At 49.7% G+C, this 19,960-nt stretch overlaps 2 long non-coding RNA genes across 4 annotated transcripts in view; both read left to right on the top strand.

Annotated features, from left to right (window-relative positions):
• LOC146404936 (uncharacterized) overlaps nucleotides 1-19,960 on the top strand; it is a 639,839-nt gene that overhangs the window by 372,421 nt on the left and 247,458 nt on the right. The window lies entirely within an intron of this gene.
• LOC146404937 (uncharacterized) lies at nucleotides 3,107-10,378 on the top strand. Of its 3 annotated transcripts, none has more exons than XR_014839785.1 (5): nucleotides 3,107-3,166; nucleotides 3,437-3,896; nucleotides 4,356-4,411; nucleotides 4,644-5,682; nucleotides 6,834-10,378. It is a non-coding gene; the product is annotated as an uncharacterized LOC146404937 (long non-coding RNA). The 3 variants fall into 3 exon arrangements; XR_014839784.1 differs by having other exon boundaries at nucleotides 4,644-5,672; nucleotides 6,825-7,083; XR_014839783.1 differs by having other exon boundaries at nucleotides 3,120-3,311; nucleotides 4,644-5,672; nucleotides 6,825-7,083.

Here is a 19,960-nt window from a genome sequence, read left to right as displayed (position 1 = left end):
TCATTCGAACTAGGTCTATACCATCCTTCTCATGGTATAGACAGGGTGAAGAAACCAGATCAGTGGCACAGGTCACAGGCAGTCCCCTGCCATGCAGATTCGCAGGTAGAGGTGCAGGGCGAGAGGCCCAGCTTCTTCCTTCCTGGGCCTGGAAGCCCCAGCAGACAGACACTGAAGAGGCGCAGGGTCCCTTGTGGCTCTGCGGTGTCTCTGCTTTGAGGCCCAGAGCCCTGGAGCAGTGCTCCCTCCTTGGGTAGCCAGTGTGCCACGCAGAAGGGGCCAGAGAAGATGTCCCAGAAGGAGAAAGAAGCTTTGAGACTCGTGGTCACACCTGATCTCTCTGGGAGGAAAGAAAAATGCTGAGTCTCAGGGAAGGATCTTGGGAAGATGAAGGTCAATGACTCGACGCTTGTCAGGGACAGGCCCTCTGGTACCTCTGTGCCCTCCGGAGGGCGGGGCCTGGCCGGGCTGGCAGCCTCCCCTCCCGCCCACACATAGTCCCCTTTGATGGATGCTCGGCTCTGGTCCTTCGGCTCCCTGAGGGTTTCCCTCCCCGGGACAGCTTCTCGTCTGCCTCCACTTGTGTAGCAGCTGTCGTCATCCACCCACAGCTGCTGCTGCAGCAGCTGTGACATTGTCCAGACCCCTTCCTGCCTGCGCAAAGGGGGCGGCCGCTCCCGCTCGGCCCTGCACCCCGCCTCCCACCTTCCCCAGCAATCCTGCAGGCTTCCAGGCCAGTGTCTCTGCGCATGCTCGCTGTGAACAAACAGCCCTTCCCAAATCAATCTGGCGGCTCACAGGGGCTCACGGTCAGAAGCAGGGCAGGAGTTGCGAGGAGTTTGGAAAGCGAGGGGGAGGGAGCGTTTCCTCCCCCGCCCCACTAGATGAGAAAAATTAATTGACAAGTTGGTATTCTCCGGTATTACCAAGGGTGTGGGGAAACAACTCTTGCTCTCTTACTGGAATATAAATTTGTCAGACTTTTGGGAAATACATTGGCAACACCTGTCAACATTAAAAATGTACATATCTTTGCATCCATTCTTTCAAGGGGTATTTACCGAGTCCCTCTGCGTGCCAGACACTATAGTAGTTGAGTGTTGAGGACACAGGCGTGAAACAGGCAGCCCAAGATACCTGCTCCCTTGATGTTTATATGCTAAAGGGAAAAGCAAAATTTAGTGGGATAATAAACAAGTAAGTCTCTACTACAATTTATAATAAATGCTATCAGTAAAAATAAAAACCAGGTAAGGAGAGTGGGCCAAGTGTAAGTTGTGGCTCTTTCAATCCTTTGGCATAGGAATTCCACTTTCTAGGAAAAGCTCAGAAATGCTTACGCTTTTGCACGAAGACACACACAAATGTTCAGAAGAGCAAAAAGTGTAAATACCTGGATGCCTAACCACAGGGGGGATGGTTCATGAATTGTCCAGCCACACAAATGGATAATCTGCAGCCATGAAAGAAGGAGGCGGCTCCACAGGACTGAAGACGGATTATTAAGCAAAAGCAGGATGTCTTAGAATAATATATACAGTAGGACCCATAGTAGAAAAATGATATAGATATTTGCAGATGCAGAGAAAATGATCTAGAAATAATGTGGTTTCCGGAGGAAGAAAGGGGAAGGGGTAATTGTAAAACAGGACTTTCCTATTTTATTCAAAATATTCGTGTATTGTTTGACTTTGACAAAAAATACCACCGGTATATATTTACATATTCCGTGGGTTAAGATAAAACGCAAGATCATAAATAGATGCTCCGCATCACAGCAAAGATGACTTTCCTTGGGATTTTGGGATCCTCATCAAGGAAGTTAAGTGGCTCCTGGGTCTGTCAACTTGAATCTGACTGGCAGCTTTTGGTTCTGCGGGAGAAAGTGAACTGAAATGAGCATTTGCTCCCTGAATCCAAAACTCTCAACAGCCTCTGCGGCCCCAAATCGCAGAGTTAAAAGAGCAGGAAGGGACAGGGAGAGAAGGACCTGCTATTTCTGAACAAGGTGCTGAGTCAGGAGTTTAGCTGTGTCCACAGGGAAGGAGCTCTTCCCACCGTTTAGAGAGGAGGAAGCTGAGGATTAGAAAGTTAAGTACCAGAGTTCCCGCTGTGGTGCAGTGGAAACGAATATGACTAGATACCATGAGGTTGCAAGTTCGATCCCTGGCTTCGCTCAGTGGGTTAAGGATCTGGCATTGGCCATGAGATGTGGTGTAGATCAAAGACGTGGCTCGGATCTGGCGTTGCTGTGGCTGTGGTGCAGGCCGGCAGCTGTAGCTCCTAGTGGGACCCTCACCTGGGAACCTCCATATGCTACATCTGTTAAGCTCCAGAGTTTGTGCCCTTGCTAGTGTAGACCAGAATGGTCTAGGCAACGACACCCCCTCCAGGGGGACTCTGCTGCTCTAATGGCAGCTTCAGCTCCTCCAGCCAAGCAGGGTGTTGCCTTGTCCCTGAGCCCAAGGCCGAAGGCGATCATCAACTTCTGAGTCCTAAGTTCTGGATGCTGGGGAACTGCGGACCCGTGGTTGCTTCAATATGTAGCCATGACCATAATCAGAGCTGAGAAATGATAGTGATGATAATAATAACCAATATTAACTAATAGGGAAGATAGCGTTGGGCATTGTTCTAAGCATTTTGCAAACACAATCCATCGAATCCCTTACTGTGTTAGCTGGTATTATCTCCCTTTTACAGATGAGAAACCTGACACACAAGGCATTTAATATCTGGCCCGAAGTCACACAGCTGGGAAGGGGCAGAGCCAGGATCCAAACTCCAGTAATCTCAGGGCCTGTGCTCTTGCTTTCTGTTACACTGACTACCCCACAAAGCTAGTAAACACGCTTGAGGTCGGTACTTTAAGTACAATAACATATTAATTGTTCTGAGACAACTGTAAGAAGTAAGTATTATTAGTCGCTTCATTTTACAGATGAGGACACTTAGCACAGAGACGTTAAGTCGTTTGCCTGAGGTCACACAGCACATAAATGTAACAGGTAGAATTTGACTCTGGAGTTGGTGCCCTTTAACACTGAGCTATATTAACAGACAGGCTCTGAGACTCTAATGCCCTCAATATGCAGTTTCGGTTTCTAGGGAAGAGTCCTGAGAGTCCCAAGGAGCCATTTGGGATCTGCCGGAGCAAGAACAACGGGTAATTCCTGATCGCTAGTTATCTGTGGTTGAGGGGCTAGTTGTTGCCTGGTGACTCACTGTGGTGGCCCTTTACTGTCCAGCTGATGCCCGTGGCAACATGCCACGTGCTACCGGCACGGGGAGCGGCTGCAGCTCCAGGATGAGTGAGTCTGTGCTAGATTTGGGTGTGGGGGGGCGGGTGGCGGCGGGGGGGTGGTGGTGTTCGGGGGACAGACTGCACAGAACCCTTCTCTCTCCCTCACTTCCCATTCTCTTTCTACTTCATTAGCGTGAAGAGCTAAAAGCGATTCCAAGGAAATGTAGCAGAAGTGTCAGTCCAGCTGCACTCATGTCCTGGCAAAAGGGACAGACCAAGCCGGCTGCTTCCCCATGTGCTCTGGTGCTGGTCTCCCACCGGGACACAGAGCAGGGCCGGGGCTCCAAGCACTGCTTTAGGGTCTCCCAGAAGTGCAAGGAAGCCTCACGCGATGCCTGATTCAGAAGTAGGCTGCTACCAGGCAGCTTTGTGCATTTGGTGGCTTCCTTGGAAACTCATCAAACGCTTGGCACAAACGCGTCCCTCCTCCAGTGACAGGAGCTCACACTTCGGCAAGCATCAAACTGCTCTGAAATGTGATAACGGCGTCTGTCAATTTCTGCACACAGAGTGCTGTTTTCTGCAGCGGGACTGTTTGTCTTGGCCTTCTGGAGCTGTAGGAGCTTTCAGACCCCCTACTCCTTGGAGCAAGGTTTGGGGGATAGATGGGGTACAAAAGGGCAGGGCAGGTTTTGGGAGAGGTGGGGAGCGCTCATAGGAGCGCTCCATTTGTGCGGTAGTGGGAGAAGGGAGGGTTCTGGGGACATTCCTTAGCCAGGCGGCAGGCACAGCTGCGAATGACAGCAGCTGCAGAGCCCAGAATGGGTCTGAGCCTGGCCTCTCCCTCCCTACGCCTGGCGGACAACCTCCTGGTCCCTGGCCACATTGCTGCCTCCGACTGGCAGCACAGGACACTCAGCCTTCCCCCCGCCCCCCACCGCAATGAGGTTTGAGCAGGTGCTGGGGGTGGGGAGAGGAGTAGGCGTGTCTTAGAAGGAGAAGGACGATGGGGTGGCAGAGGTGGCACTGTGCCTGTTGTTTTGGGGACTGAAAGGAGGACACGTTCATTGTTTGGATGCATTTGTAATTTAAGATTACATCTTTCCTAAAGCAGGTGCTGCTGCAATGGGGTGAGCGCGGAGCAAACATTGAAAGGCTTTGAGCTGGGTAAGGGCAGGTTCAGGAGGCAGGTCTGCCTGCAGGGTGGAGGGAAGCTGGATGGAGCAGACACCCCAGAGGCTGTCCAGTGGTCCAGGTGGACAAGGAAGGGGGTGGTGGGGATGGAGACCACAGGAAGATCCAGGGCTTGGGCAGGGCGTGTAGGACTTAGGATGTTCTGTTCCCCTCTGTCCTTAGCCCTGATACAACAATATGCTTAAGCCGTCTTCTCCCCTTCTAGGAGCTCAGTGGACCCTCAAAGCTCATGGAGGACCTGGCAAGGGTTCTCTTAGAAAGGGGCTAGTGGAAATGTCCTTTAGGAAAGGTGAGGATTCTTCCTGCTGGATGCCGTGAAGATTAAGGATGACGGAGCCTCCATCTGAGTGACTCATTTCTGGGCAGTGATGGGGATCCTGGCCCTCAGCCACTGCTCCTGGTGTCCCAAGGCTCCCCCAGCGATCCTTAATCAGGCCACTAGCCATGGCAGCATTTGGTGTGCTTCACCTGTTGTGGTTATTTTCCTAACTATGCCCCGATCGTCCCATTCTTAAGCTGGTGCGAGCTTATTCAAGTTAACTCTTGAATTTTTCTGAGCCAATCTCAGTCGTTTTGGCTTTGGTCTGGCGAGAAGCTTTAGGGTCTGTGCATTTCCCGCTTTGGATCTGGAATCAGCCATTTCTCCAAGTGGCCCTGGTTCCTTTTGGTGGGAAATGGTATTGAGAGGTCACACTCTAGGTAAATGTGTCCCTCCTTTCTTGGCCAAAAATGCCACAGCCGCTCCAAAAGTGTGTGATGTCAAATTTTGTAAGAAACTTTTAGTTTTTTGCTAATTTTAATGGGTAAAAATTGTTACCTTAGGGTTGTTAATAATTTGCCTCTCATTACGAGTAAGGTTGAGTAGTTACGAAAATATGTATGTATATAAACTGCAGTGGCTTGGGTCGTTGCTATGGCATGGGTTTGATCCCTTGCCTGGGGACTTCTGCATGGCTTGGGAGCGGCCACACGCACACACACACACACACACACACCATTTGCTCATTTTTTAAATTATTTTTTTTGGCTGCTCTGCGGCATATGGAGTTGCTGGGCCAGGGGTCAGGTCCAAGCCACAGTTTCAACCTAGCTGTGGCAACACCTGATCCTTTAACCCACTGCGCTGGGCTGGGGATCGAACTTGCATCCTGGTGCTGCAGAGATGCCACCAATCCCGTTGCACCACAGTGTGAACTCCTCATTTGCTCATTTTAAAATGGGATTGTTTGTTCTTGTCGCCTTTAGTTTTTTTTTAATTTAATTTAATTTTATTTTATTTTATTTTCCCACTGTACAGCAAGGGGGTCAGGTCATCCTTAGATGTATACATTGCAGTTACAGTCCCCCCCCCCCTTTCTTCTGTTGCGACATGAGTATCTAGACATAGTTCTCAATGCTATTCAGCAGGATCTCCTTGTAAATCTATTCTAGGTTGTGTCTGATAAGCCCAAGCTCCCGATCCCTCCCACTCCCTCCCCCTCCCATCAGGCAACCACAAGTCTCTTCTCCAAGTCCATGATTTTCTTTTCTGAGGAGATGTTCATTTGTGCTGGATATTAGATTCCAGTTATAAGTGATATCATATGGTATTTGTCTTTGTCTTTCTGGCTCATTTCACTCAGTATGAGATTCTCTAGTTCCATCCACGTTGCTGCAAATGGCATTATGTCATCCTTTTTTATGGCTGAGTAGTATTCCATTGTGTATATATACCAAATCTTCCGAATCCAATCATCTGTCGATGGACATTTGGGTTGTTTCCATGTCCTGGCTATTGTGAATAGGGCTGCAATGAACATGCGGGTGCATGTGTCTCTTTTAAGTAGAGCTTTGTCCGGATAGATGCCCAAGAGTGGGATTGCAGGGTCATATGGAAGTTCTATGTATAGATTTCTAAGGTATCTCCAGACTGTTCTCCATAGTGGCTGTACCAGTTTACATTCCCACCAGCAGTGCAGGAGGGTTCCCTTTTCTCCACAGCCCCTCCAGCACTTGTTATTTGTGGATTTATGAATGATGGCCATTCTGACTGGTGTGAGGTGGTATCTCATGGTAGTTTTGATTTGCATTTCTCTTATAATCAGCGATGTTGAGCATTTTTTCATGTGTTTGTTGGCCATCTGTATATCTTCCTTGGAGAAATGTCTATTCAGGTCTTTTGCCCATTTTTCCATTGGTTGATTGGTTTTTTTGCTGTTGAGTTGTATAAGTTGCTTGTATATTCTAGAGATTAAGCCCTTGTCAGTTGCATCATTTGAAACTATTTTCTCCCATTCTGTAAGTTGTCTTTTTGTTTTCTTTTGGGTTTCCTTTGCTGTGCAAAAGCTTTTCAGTTTGATGAGGTCCCATGGGTTTATTTTTGCTCTAATTTCTATTGCTTTGGGAGAGCCTTTAGTTTTAGAAGCTCTTTGTTTATAAGGATATTAACCTTTGTCTTTTACATAAGTTACGAATATTTTTCCTGGTTTTTCTTTGGTCTTTTTACTTTGTTTATAGTGTTTTTTATCACTCAGAAGTTTTTGTTTTGTTTTGTTTTGTAAAGATCATGACTTCATAGCCTAGACTGCAAAGATGGACTTCAAGGAGTCTGAATCCACTGTTTTTTGTGCAGATTTCAGGCTATATAAACACATATGCATCTTCCTGGGAAAAGAGTCGATTTCTTTCATTAGCATCCCATCATTTAAGAGCTTACCTTTAAATTCTCGAAATCTAGGAGTCCTTGCCCTTAAGCTTTGGCAAGGGCCTCACCTCTGCCCCCTCAGACTTCAGCTTCTCCCCTGAACAGTGAGGGGCCTGGGCAAAAGGCCCTTAGGGCTTCTCTCCAGAGTCTGGATCTGCCCAGGCTCCCCCTGAAGCAGCCCCCCCCCCCAGACCTTATTCCTCCTGGCCTTTTGGCAGGAGGTGCCACTCTCATTTGCTAAATTCAGGGTCATTCCTCCCCAATCATCCCCCAGGAGACCTAGACACCGGATGAGTCACCTTGCTATTGGGAAAGGTCTCCCTGAGTTAGCCATGAGGGTTGCTAGAAGTTCAAGGTAAACCAAAGTTCTAATAAATGAAGTAGTACCCACAGTACTGCCCCAGAATGGAGAGGATTTGGCACTCAGGAATAAAATCACCAGCAGAGATTAGTGGATAATTGGACATTAATTCTTTGTGAACGCAAACAAATTAAACTTCACTTGGGTGGCGAAGGGACCAGGCTGCCTGTGGAATGCACTGTCCTGGCCTTTGGAGGCTTAATCTTCTCACCAGGGCTGGAGGTGGGGTGAGGAGATGACTAATTAAATGTTTTTTTAAAAAAGTCTCTACAATGTTGGAAAAGCCCCCAAAGCTGAAATCCCTTTGGAAAGAACAATCCACAAGTCCTTGAATTGTTCCTCTGTTTACACTTGACTTAGTGTCCTGTTGGTGTGTGTCTAGGGAGAAACCCGTCTGCTATCCCAGGAAATACCTTAACCACCCCCAGAGAAGGGATGAGACCCCCTTAGACATTGACCATCCCTGAAAGTCTCTAACCCAAATGGGCCATTTGTCTTTCCCTACAGAGCTCACGGGGCTGTGAGTCCTGTGACAAGTAGCCTTTCTCTGGACCCTGGGCCCCTAGCGTGGAGCTACTGGTGGGCTTGGGGTCTGGGCAGAGCTGGCCACTTGGCCTGGCTTCTTGGCTTTAGAGAGGGAGTAGGTTGGGAGTTTCAGAGGAAACTAGGACAATCGTCCAGCAGCCAGCACAGGGCAGGGCCCAGAGCGACCGCTTGGTCAAGGCTGGAGCATGAGTGTCGTGGTGGGAGGGCTGGGACCGAATGCACGATGAGGGCCCTGGAACCGCACGGCTAAGCAGGGCGGTGGACATTGTGGCCTGGGGCTTCCGTCCGCCACACAGAATGTGCCAGAAGGGTTCTCTTTCTGCAACTCGACTTCTGCAACCCTTGCATTTGCCAGAGTGACATCCTTTGTCCTCCATCCCCCCCAGTCCATGAAAACAAAACCTATGTTAATCCCCACCTCTCACCACCCCACAAAGGGCCAGTAAGCTGGACATGAGAGCTTATGGCCCTGAAAGATGCTGGTCCAATCTCCTGGTCCTCAGCCCCAAGCTCTGCCTGGCAGGTGCCTCCCTGCTTCCCTTTTCCTAAACTTCATGGCACCCAAATGTTCAAAATCAGCCAGGAACTCTTGCCAACAGGGGCTGCTCACTGGGCAGCCGGGCCTGACCAGGACTTGGGTACAGTTGCTCTTACTGGGCTTTTTGGGAAACATTTATGCTGCCATGCCCATCGATCGTCTGCCCAGTGGCGGTGCTTGGGGGGCTCTCTGAGCACCCTGCCTCGCTACTCTTTCTGCCCTTCGTGCATCTGGGCCACTCCTTGCCAGACCCTGCCAAGGCTCAGAAGGGCTCTCTTGAGTTAGTCTCTGCAGGGTCCACCTTCTAGTTGCCCTCAGAGTTTCTTATGCCCTTGGCTGTCCTTGGTGCCAAGGTCACGGAAATGAAGTCCCAAGGAGCAGTGCTGCAGGCGGGGGAGGGGCCGCGTGCGTGCTGGGTCTCTGGACCTGGGACACTTGTCCTTAAACCGGATCTGCCTCTGCCCAGTGATGCGACCTTGGCTGGTTCCTGGAGGAGGGCCGGGAAGCCAGGCCCACACCCCTCTCCTCTGAACAAGGCATGGTCTGGCTGCCTAGCGCTGTCCCTTCAGGTGAATTCCCTGAGCTACGGCTGCCTCAGCTGTAACATGGGGATAAGAATTCCTTCCCAATTGAGTGTTTGCAGGAGAAGATATGTGGTAATTATAGGAAACCCACCGCAGAGCAATTTGCTGATGTCAATCAGGATAATCCCAGCTGTCTGCTTCCTGGTCTTGGCCTTCATTTAGGGTCTATGCTTTTACTATATATAGATAGCTTTTGGCATCTGCCTTTCCTGGGTCGAATTCTTCCTCCCTACGGAAGATGCAGTAGATACGGCATGCAGTATATAATGTTATATAGCCTATGACAGTGCACAGTTTGTAGCAGTCCCCAGTACATAAATGTTATACAGTATACCACAGTATGCAGCGTATAACAGTACCTAACATTAGGGCATACATAACAGTATACAGTGTGCAACGTATATGGTGCATATAATAGTAGACAGCACTTAACAGTATAGAGTATTAATAATACACAGTATATAGCAGTATACAGTACCTAACAGTATACACTGCTTAACCGTATACAGCATATAACACTATACAGTATGTAACAGAATAAGGCCTCTAACAGTATGCGGTGTATAACAGTGTACAGGATGCAAGGGTATGCGGTCTATAAGAGTATACGGTATTAAGGAGTATGTGACATATGACAGGATATGACAATATATGTGAAAATGTTAACTGTTTAGGTGATTTAAACATTTTTCTGTGTTGATTTCATTTTCTAAAAGGCAAGTAGGTTGCACTGGTTTAGTATCAGGCTGCAGGACCAGATTGCCAGGGCTCCAATCATAGCTCTACCAATTATGAGCTGTATAATCTCAGGCAAGTTGACCTCTCTGAAACTCAGTTTGCTCGTCTGTACAATGGAGACAAAAGACTAACATTTAGACTAAGAACTTTTAAAATTCAGCAGTAAAAAACCTCACAAAAATCCAGTTAGAAAATGGGTAGAAGATGGAGTTCCCGTCGTAGCTCAGTGGAAGTGAATCTGACTAGCATCCAGAGGATGCAGGTTCAATCCCTGGCCTTGCTCAGTGGGTTAAGGATCCGGGGTTGCCATGAGCTGTGGTGTAGGCTGCAGATGCTGCTTGGATCTGGCATTGCTGTGGCTGTGGTGGAGGCCGGCCACTGCAGCTCCAATTGACCCCTAGCCTGGGAACCTCCATACCGTGTGGATGTGGCCCTAAAAAGACAGGAAAAAAAAAGAAAAAGAAAAAGAAAAAAAAGACAATGGGTAGAAGATTAGAAGAGACGTTTCAGAGTAGGGGATAAAGAGGTGGGAAATAAGCACAAAAAAAGATGTTCATCATCATTAGCCATCTGGGATATGCAAATTAAGACACAATGAGGGGAGTTCCCTGGTGGTTCAGCAGGTTAAGGACCTGGCAGCCTCACTGCCGTGACTCTGGTTACAGCTATGGTGCAGGTTTGAACCCTGGCCTAGGAATTTAGCATGCTGCAGGCTTGGCAAAAAACAAAACAGACTAAGACAAAACCCACAATTAGGTATCACTCAAGCTTATCAGAATGGCCAAAATGACAGGGTGACATCATAGTCACATGGCTAGAAAGGCTAGGAGATGCCCAGCCACAGCTGTTCTGAGTCCAGTCCGGAGAGTGGACTCTTTCCTGTGCAGAGGAGCCTGCCCCTGAGCCCTCAGCCACCCACTGCAGCGTCCAGCAGACCTGCCACCCACAGCACGGAGCCGGCCAGGGTCAGGCTGCCCTCAATCCAGCTAGAAGCCGGGCTCCCCACCCTGCCTCTCTGGACAACTCAGGACAAGCTCTTTCTAAAATCAAGTTATTTTGAATTCCCAGCCTTAATCAAGGATTTCATGGGGGCCAAGTGACCGCTTTCCTCTCTTTCGTCTCCGTTTCCAATTCATGCTACAGGAGGCCCTCCTTTGATCTGCAGGGATACGTCCTAGGACCTAGTGGATGCCTGAAACCATAGCTAGTACAGAACTCTATGTATACTATAGGGTACGTTTCCTGTACACATGTACCTATGATAAAGTTTGTTTATAAATTAGGCATGGCGAGAGATGAACAATGACAAGAAAATAGAACAATTTTGAGTCATGTAAATGGGGTCTCTCCCTCTCAGAGTATCTTAGTGGACACATTTAATGCCTTTTGCATCTTCACTAAGCTCTTATCACACCTCCTGGCTGTAACTTTTGCAGTTTGACGTCCGACAGTAAAACGGGCACACATTTCTTTTTCTTTCCGCACAATGTCATGGATAGAAGGTTCAGTGTTCCCATAGACCTTAGCAAGCTCAGGATACTTTTTTTCTTTCCTTATTGAGAGCTTCGCCTTTTCACTTAAAGATGGTACTTACTTATGGCGTCTCTTTGACCAAATTGCCAGCATCACTGCTCTTGTGCTTTGGGGCCATTATTAAGTAAAATAAGGGTTGCTCGAACACCAGCACTGCGAAGCCTTGACAGTTGATCTGATAACCAACGGGGCTGCCCGGTGACTAAGGCAGGATAAGCAAAACAAAGGGATGATTCATGACCCAGTTCAAAGGACCTGGGACAGCAAGAGAAGCCATCACTCAGAATGGCAGACAATTTAAAACTTATGAATTGTTTATTTTTGGAATATTCCATTTAAGATTTTTGGACCATGGTTGACTGCAGTTAACAACCTATGCAAAGTGCAGTGAAACGGTGGAGAAGAGGGAACTGCTGTATTTCTAAAAGAAATCATATAACTTTAAATAGATAAGTTTTCGAATGATTAATCTTTTAAATGATTTTCAATTCAATAAAATGAGAGCAGTTGCTATTCATAAGCTTATTGTCTGCCAGGCCCTGTGCTAAGCCCTTTATACTTACTATTTGAATGCTTACAACTGCTTTGTGTGTAGGTATTATTCCCTCTTTTTACAAACGGGGGAACAGGTTCAGAGATGTTAAGAAACTTGGTCAGTGCACAGCGAGCAAATTGCAGAATCAAGAATCGAACCCAGCTACATCTCATTCCAAAGCCCCCACCCCATGCTGCCTCCTAACAAAGCAGGATAAATGCCAATGTCACTGTTATTAACTCATATTGGGCTTATTGCTGGAACAAGCAACTCTCCATGTGGTAAATACATGGTAAACACGTTATTCTAATATTCAGAATAACATGGACCACATCTAACTACAAATGTGGTCCCACTGTGTGTTCTGAGCATAGGAATTAGTTGACACACGATACCGTCTCAATCGGATTCACCTCTAGGGATATTTTTCTCTTCACCTGAACTCTTGCCCAAAGTCAATGTCAGGCTGCTCCGATAGGGTGCAAGTCAGCCCATCTTTGCCCGATGCCACGAACAGATAAGCCACTTCTTGTTCCTGGTAGAGCCGGGGCAGGGCACCATGTTCCCTGCAGAAATTTAGAGACTAGATTTTCAGTCCCTTTGTCCCACATCCTTTCTTGTCCTTACGCTTTGGACAGAGAGGCTTTGCTGGCTGGAGCCTGGACAGAAGTGAAAGGGGCCCAGACAGGCTCAGGCAGGCCGAACAGGACCCTGCCCCTCTTACCACCCCGCCTGCCTCTGAGCTCCCTGCTCTGCTTGGCCAGGCACCATGTGTGAGTGGCCTGGATCAGCTGGGCACTGGTGCCAACCACACCTTCTGTGCCCACCCTGCCAGCCAAGAGCACGTACAAATACCTGAGCGAAGGCCTGTAGCAGCCCAGGCAGAGGGTACATGAATTCTTTGCTGCTGCCTTCCCCGCTTTGGCCTTTCAGACCTGCCAAGTCAGCCTATTTGTAGACAACTGAGCTCACAGAGACATCAGGAATTTGCACTAATTCAATTAAGCAATTAGCCTATCATGCGGCAGGAAATGCCTGGTCTATACCCTCCATTGAAGGGAGCAGGGCTGTGGCAGAGTCTGTTTTTCCATCTTTAAAAGGCAGTTAGGAGCTCACCCCCCAGCATGCTGGCCTCCCAGCAAGGCCGTACACCAGAAACAGTGACCTGTCTGAAGCTTATCTGGTTCACGTATTTTATCTAGACTGTGGGCAGAGATGGGAGCCAGAAAACTGAGCTTGAGGGCTGGCTCAGTCATGGACTTTTTGTGACTCTGGACAAATTCTTTTTTGGCTGTGCCATGGCAGATGGAGTTCCTGGGCCTGGGATCAGATCCAGGCTATAGTTGCCATCTAAGCTGCAGCGGGGGCAATGCTGGATCCTTAACCCACTGTGCCAGGCCGGGGATTGAACCTATGTCCCAGCACTCCCAAGGCACCGCTGATCCTGTTAGGCAACAGTGGGAACTCTAGGACAAATTCTTTTTGAACTCTGAGTCTCAGTTTCCTCATCTGTAAAATGGGGATAAGTGAAGTCTGGTCTTCCCAGCTCGTAGGGTTGTTTTGGGATAACTCGAGTGGGTGGGTGGATTCTAAACATATATAGATAGAGGGTCACGACTGTCCTTGGGGCAGACTCTTGGACGGACCACCTGCAACTGTCCCCATCCTTTTTCCCTGGCCATATTCAGCTCTCGAGGTTTCCAAAGCAGCAGCTCATTTTCTTAGCCGCTGGGTAGTGTAGCCAGGGGTGGCGGCATGAGTCGGTTCTGGCCCATGAACCTTTGTAAGGGGAGTGTGCTGGTGGCTTCTGAGGGGCCCTCGGCTCTCCTGATTAAAAACAACAAGAGCAGATGGGGCAGACCTGACTCGTCTTCCTCCCTGCTTCCCTCTGCCTTGAAGTCTGAAGAGACGCTGGAAGATCATGAAGAGACCTAGGACCTATCCTAGTCGAGTATGACCGCACCTTAATTGCATCAACACAGGCCCCGCCCCAAATTGAGGCCACATTCTGAGGTTCCTGGTAGACATGAATGCTGGGAGGATGCTATTTAACCCACTACAGTCCCTCATCCCCCAACTCAAATCTATCAGCAAGTTCTATTCGCCTTCCTTACTTCCTAAATGTGTTTGGGCCCTGGCGCACTTCTCACTCCAGGAATTCAGCCACCCTTCTCCAAAGTCCATCGTCCCTTACCTGCCTCTCCACCAGGCTCCTAATGGGCCTTGTTTCCGGCAGCAGCGCTCTTAGGCCAGGAAGGTAGATGGGAGGCTACAGCCCTGACTCAGTGCAAGGTACCTGCTTCTTTTCCGCTCACGGTTCTAGAGGCTGTGATGCTCTCGGGTCCCCACCCACCTCCAGGCCATGTGACTCCCATTGCCCTGTCATGAGGGCCAACAGCAGCACTGGGAGCACTGGAGCTGGAATCCTGCTAGGCTGGATCCGCCCCCTCCTGCCAACAGCTCTTATTGGAAAGAACAGGGCTGGGCAGGTGTCCTAGATGTGGGCACACCTGGCTGCCTCGCGGAAGCAGACCTGGATCTGGATTGAGTGGCAGAGGTAGTGGGGGAAGGTGTCCCTGGGTCTCAGCCACCTGGAGTCCAGGCAAGAGAAGAGAAGCAAGCCCTCCAGGCAGGGGGGAGGGCTCAGAGGGAGGGCTTCCCCCTCTTGAAACTGACCAGGTTTCTGGACTCCCTGGAATTTGTTCTGTGCCCTGCTGGTGGCAAAGGTTCTGGAAACCTGACGGTAGGGCAAGGCTTTGAAGCAGCCGAGAGTGCCACCCAGCTCCAGGTGACTCAGAGGTGAGGCCCAGCTGGTAAGTATAAGGAGAGGCTTTGCAGCCGGGCAGCTTGGTCAGTGCATGGGCTGATTCAGGCCAGCAAGCAGTGATTAAGCGCCCGCCGTCTGCCCGGCACTGTGGGTTTGCGGGTTGAGGGGTGGGGGCAAGGCAGGGACGTGCCAGCGTGTCCCTGGAGAGGAATGAGGAGGCGTCGGTGGTGAAGTGGGAGGATCTGAACTGGAAGCAGGCACAATCTCAGGCTCAGCAAGAGTGCATTGGGTAGGAAACAGGCCCTTCGCCATCGCGAAGGATGTCCGTGCCTGGAGGTAGAGGATTGTCAGAAATGGCTGTGGGGGTCCTTCTAAACTGGGGATTCTGTGGTTCTAAAAGCAGACAAAATAACCTCAAGATTTCTGGGTCTCTGCTTTCCCCTCGTCTTCCTTGGACAGGGCCTCATGAAGGGATCTGGGCCTTATTCTTAGCTGAAAAACATATTGAGGATTTTCTATTTTCAGTGGAAATACTTCCGCAAGGGAAGCTTTCAAAATTGTCAATATGATGCCTATTTAAGGAAATATCAGACAGCCCCCACAAACACAGCTGGGAGGAGGAGGCCTCTCTCTGCCCGCTCCCCCCACCCCAGCTGGTTGGAATGTTCTGGGCAGTTGCATTGGCTTCTCGGAGACACATCCTGGCGGGAGCCAACGCCACAGGCCAGCCTCCTCGGCCAGGCCGTCCCGCCCTCCTGCTCGCTGCCTGTGCTCAGCTGGGTCAGAATCAGCAGGAAGGGGTGGGCCCCCCTGCAGGGGCCCCCAGGAGGACCACAGCTTCCTGGTTGTGTTGACCTGGGACCCTGATCCAGGTCTTCTGGCTTCAGAGTCCATGAACGTGTCTTCGCACCACGTGCTTCTTGAGAACGAGTGAATGAATGAGAGGAAAAGGAAGCAGGAATATGCTGCCAACTTACTTTGTTAAATCTCTACCCACTGCCATCGCCCGACTCACCTTTGAAATTCCAGAAGGCAAAGAAGCGATGGAAAGACAAACGTCACATTTCAAATCATTCCCACGGCAGCTCATTTCAGAAGTGAGTTTAGTCCTTTTTAAAAACAGAATCAATACCATTTTTCATGAAAACGGTTTTTCCCTCCCCTTCAGCTGCAGCCTCGATCCGCTCTTTCTGGCTCAGGCAGAACCAGAGAAGGAAGCCAACCAGCAGCTCCCACTGTGGGCCTGGCGGGGATGCAGGGAGAATCAGCAACGGGGCTCTTTCAGGGGCATGAAGCTGGAGGGGCCTCTGCCATGAACGACCCCATCTCCCCAGCTTCCAGGCCCTCGTCTCTCCCAATAAGGCCAAACAGCATGCAGGGAACTCTGGAGGTCACCCATCTTCCTGGAGCACTGTGGCCAGAGGCTTCCAGAATGGACCCCAGCACCCTGGAGAGATGAAAGGGTCTCATCTCGGGATCCGTGTCGAGGTGGATCAGTGGACAACCTAAGCAATGGTTTATGTGGTAGTTTATTCCAGTGTCTCAACGTTTTTGTTTTTTTTTGTTTGTTTGTTTTTATTTGAAAAGGCTCAAATGTCTATGTTCTGTATGCCATCCATCAACAGTCTAACACACTTTCAAGAGTACTTAGATTACGTGTCATGTTTGGAGTACTTTGGATTTGGAACATTAAACACCTTTAGGTCCGCTATTCCCCCCATGTCTTCAGTAGTTTCAGAGTTTCATGGCTCCACTCTACCCCTCCATTCACTGAGTGTCCTCCACCACATCACTGAAGCACCAACCTTCGAGCTCTGCTTCAAGAGGAAGGGAAGCTTTCCAGAAAGACATGGGGGAGAATGTTCTCTGTTAAGGTGCTTTGGAGTCAACAAGCTTGGTCCACGTGGGACCCAGCCATTCATTCAGCACTTGGTCCACGTGGGACCCAGCCATTCATTCAGCCAGTGGAGGGGCAGGGGCTAGCTGGAGGGGTAAAGGCCAGATCATGTGGGGTTTGGTAGGCTATGTCAAGTTCAGATGTAACCCTGTGTGCCTGGGGGTCATGAAATGACTTAAGGAGGAAATGAACCTCTAAGGATGACATTTAATGAGGATTTGAAATCCTCCTGGGAGAACTTCTGCAATGGTCCCCTTTCTCCAAGGACTTTCAATGCGTCTCAGATCATAAACTAGATTATGATTATCCAGTGGTGAAGGATGACATACCAATCCCCCTTGGGAGAAAGCCTCTGACCGTGTCCCTGGCGGGGCCTAGCATCAGGGGCTGTCTAAGCAGATGCCACAGAGAGGGGGCCCCTGCCTGAACCCTGTTTGTTGACTGCTATAGTTGTCTTAGCAAAAGAACCTCCCAGAATGATATCAGATGTGAGCAGTTCCCAGGGAGCAGGAGCTGTCCTCATTCTGGGGCCATTGAGTTGGGTTGGCTGTTGAGCTGGGTGGGTCAATGAGTTGACTTGTTTGGACTTGGCCAGGATAGAAAGTGAAGAGGAAAAGAATGGAAGGACACGAGTGGTTTTGGGTTGGGGTGGGCACAGAGTCAACACTGCCTTTCTTCCCCAGCCTCCCCTTTGTGTATTTCAAGGCCCTAGGAGCCCTCTGTAGAGGGGCTGCCAAGCCCCCAAAGAAAGCCCTTCCATTTCCAGAGCCATAGACACATATTAGCCTTTAGCCCACACGACTGCCACCATCTGTCAGTCCAGAGGCTGCGGCTGGTGCCCATTTCTGTATTCAGGGGCCCAGCTACAGACAGGGTATCAGGTGAAAGTTTGCCAGTTGGCAGCTGGGAACAGACTTGCTCGTCCTCATCCTGAGCCCTGGGTCTCTGAGACGCCCTTGGATGGCAGAACACAGCTCTGGACTCTCCCTGTGCCTGGAGGGCTTTGTACCTGTGAGCCACCACTTTGCCAAGAGCCTCTTCTGCCCTTCCCCAGTCCCTCATTCCTGCTATGATGGGCACTCCCTTGCCTTTGTTTTCTTCCTTTTTTCCTGCTGCCAGAACTTTTCTGAGTTTCACTAGGAGGGAGACCCTCCTGTCCTTTCTGCTCCCTGCCCCTTCCACCAGTTTCCAGTGTCTTTTTTTAGATGACACATTTGCTCCCTGATGAGCTCCCTGAGGACCTGGTGAGGACCTTGCCATGGCCTGGCCCTGCCTCTGCCCCGAAGGCGATGGCCTAGGGCAACCAGGACCTGACATATCAGGCTCCACCAGCGCTGGAAACTTTCTGGTTCTGTCCCACTCAGGACAGTGGCTGGGCCCATGTCTTTCTCCCCGGAGTCCAGAACCAAGCCTGGTGTCACTGTAAGTAGCAACTGCACTAGCGAGAAGGCCTCCTGCAAAAGCCGGCAGGTGCCTCTCGAGGCAGCCAGCCTGAGAAATCTGAGTGGCAGTGGCTCGAAAGATCAAAGTCATGTCTTTTGGGGGAGAGGGGAGATTAGATTTCAAAGAGTTCCTGGAGGGAGAAATTAATCCTGCCTTGATTTTGTTGGCACCAATCCCTTCCTTCTGGGCCAGTGCTGTCCTAGCCTTTTTGCAGAGGCTGCTTCCCCAGATGCAGAGAGAGACTCGTTTTCTTCCCATGAAGGAGTGAGACCCTGAATGGGCTGCTCTTCCTATTCTGCAGGGAAGAGGCAAGGCCCGATGAGACAGCGTGTGGACAGAGCCCGCCCTGTCGCTGTCGCACGGTGAATGGTCAGAAACCTCAGTTGTGTATTTCTTACACAACTTCTTAGAGAGGAGGCCAAGGGGAAGAACTCTGATCCTAATCGTACTTCCCTAGGGCAAACTGTTGGCTGTTCAGCCAGCCTCCTGCTAAGGGGCCCATAGTCTCTGGCATAGGTCAGATGAGCAGGAGAGATCCTTGAGGAACCAGCCAGCAAATTAAGGTCAAAACTTCAGTACAGATGATAAGAGGACAAGGGGTGTGGTAGGACGGTGGCCTTTGGTTTAAGAGAGATCTGAGTTCCAGTTCTGGCTCTGCCGCCTCAGTAGCTGTGTGACCGTGACAACTCCTCTCACTTCTCTGAGTCAATTCTTCAACCTCATTTTCATCCTTATCAGCACTGTCCTCGCCATCCATGTCATTTTTTGTGTACTTCTTGCCAAGCAACTGGTATCTCATGCGAGTCTCAGAACAACCCTATTATTGTGAAAAAATATAAGTATTTCCCTTTTTAATGAAATTAATTAACGTTTTTGGTCACACCCACTGCATGAGGAAGTTCTCTGGGCCAGGGATTGAACTCGAGCCACAGCAGTGACCAGAGGTCAGCAGTGAAAACACTGGATCCTTAACTCCCTGAGCCACCAGGGAACTTCAATTTTTCCTTATAATAAAGATAAAGGAATGAGGTTCTGGGAGGTTTCTAAACTTGCCCAAGACCAGCTTAGCTAGAAAGTAATTAAGACAGGGTTTCATCCTGGCCCAGTCTGAGTCCAGTGATCATGTGTCTTAGATGGAATGGTTTCCTCAAGAAGACACGTCCCGAAGTTCCCCTTGTGGCACAGCAGAAACGAATCTGACTAAACCATGAGGCTGCTGGTTCAATCCCTGGTTTTGCTCAGTGGGTTCTGCATCTGGTGTTGCCCTGAGCTGTGGGATAGGTCGCAGATGTGGCTCGGATCCCGCTTTGCTGTGGCTGTGGCTGTGGCTGTGGCTGGCAGCTGCAGCTCTGATTTGATCTCTAGCCTGGGCTGCTGTGGGTGCAGCCCTCAAAATGAGGAAAAAAAAAAAAAAAAAGAAGAAGACGTCCCATCCAAGGCCCTGGAACCTGTGAATGTGACTTTGTTTAGAAAAAAGGTCTTTGCAGATGTTTGCAGATGCAGTTCAGTTATGGATTATTTTTTTTGGCCACACCTGCAGCGCGTGGAAGTTCCCTGGTCAGGGATCAAACCCGCACTGTGGTTGCGGCTTGGGCCATAGCTGCCGCAACGCTGGGATTCCTAAACCTGCTGCACCACAAGGGAAATTCCTAGTTATGGAAATTGAGATCACCATGGATTATCCAGGTGGCCTTAAAATGCAAGAAAGTGTCCTTGGAAGAGTCAAGAAAGGAGAAGACACAGAGATGAGAAGGAGAACGGAGGCCACTTTGGAGCGATGCAGCCACAAGCCAAAGAACTCCTGGAGCCACCAGACGCTGGTGGAGGCAAGGAAGGATTTTGCTCTAGAGGCTTGGGAGGGAGCGGGGCCTTCCTAACACCTTGCTGTTGGACTCCT

This window comes from Sus scrofa, chromosome 3, assembly GCF_054392235.1.
Source record: "Sus scrofa isolate SSC_HxYL_T2T_F1_AM1 chromosome 3, Sscrofa_HxYL_maternal_Yorkshire_Landrace_v2.0, whole genome shotgun sequence".
Lineage (NCBI taxonomy): Eukaryota > Metazoa > Chordata > Mammalia > Artiodactyla > Suidae > Sus > Sus scrofa.
Note: the sequence above shows the minus strand (reverse complement) of the source record. Positions and strands in the feature narration are given on the sequence as shown.